The 1,134-nt window shown below is 32.6% G+C and overlaps 1 non-coding gene across 1 annotated transcript; it reads left to right on the plus strand.

Annotated features, from left to right (window-relative positions):
• Window positions 1–204: 204 nt before the first annotated feature.
• LOC116155535 (U6 spliceosomal RNA) lies at window positions 205–310 on the plus strand. The gene has a single exon (XR_004139421.2). It is a non-coding gene; the product is annotated as a U6 spliceosomal RNA (small nuclear RNA).
• The last annotated feature ends 824 nt before the right edge of the window (window positions 311–1,134 follow it).

Genomic DNA, 1,134 nt, shown 5'->3' on the forward strand with positions numbered 1-1,134 from the left:
AGGACAATTAATTCCAAAGCCGCTTCCAGAGCACGGAAAAAGAAGTCACACATTTTCCGTTTTGTATTTATAAAGCTAAAAAACATTAATATCAAAAGCACAAGAAAAATAACTACAAGGAAATTTCATCTATGAATGTCAACATAAAACCTTGAATAAAATACTGACAAACAGAGTCCAAGAGAACATTAGAAAGTTAATATAGTGTCACTTTGGCCACACATATACTAAAATGGGAGACACACAGAGAAGATTAGCATGGCCCTCACACAAAGACGACATGCAAATTCATGAAACAGTCCATATTTTTCATTTACAAAGGAACTCCCATAAGGCAGATCCTTCAACATAAACCCTTCAGGCCAAGGTGATGTCATGTAATAATGCATTCAAAGTGCTGAAAGAAAATAACTACCAACTAAGAATACTTTACCAGAAAAGTTGTTTTTCAGAAATGAAGGATAGATAAAGACTTTCTCAGGCAAACAAAAGCTGAGAGAATTCAACACTGGACCTGCCTTACAAGAAATGCTAAAAGGAGTTCTTCAAGTTGAAACGAAAGGACCCTAATTAGTGTCATGAAAACATGTGAAAATATTAAATGCACTGGTAAAGGTAAGTATATAGTCAATGAAGAAAAGTCTAATACTGTAATATGGTGGTGTGTTAGTCACTTAACTCTAGCATAAAGGTTAAAGGATATAGTAATAAAATAATTATAGCTACAATAATTTGTTAATGAATACATAATATAAATAGATGTGAATTATAACATCAAAAACATAAAATGCGGAGAAGGAAGAATAAAAGAATAGAGTTTTTGTATGCAAACTTAAATTAGACTTATCTCTATAAGATTTTTTTCATGTAAAGTAAACCATAAAGCAAAAATCTACCGTAGGTACACGCAAGATGAAGAGAGAAGACTCAAAGCATACCAGTATGGAAAATCATCAGTTCACAAAAGAAGACATCAAGGGAGGAAGAACGGGACAAAGGAATTACAAAACCACCAGAGAACAATTACTAAAATGAAATTAGTAAGTCCTTATCGATCAATAATTACTTTGAATGTAAATGGACTAAACTCTTTAATCAAAAGGCAGAGAGTAGCTGAGTGGATACATGACAAGC

This window comes from Camelus dromedarius, chromosome 12, assembly GCF_036321535.1.
Source record: "Camelus dromedarius isolate mCamDro1 chromosome 12, mCamDro1.pat, whole genome shotgun sequence".
NCBI classification, from domain to species: Eukaryota; Metazoa; Chordata; class Mammalia; order Artiodactyla; family Camelidae; genus Camelus; species Camelus dromedarius.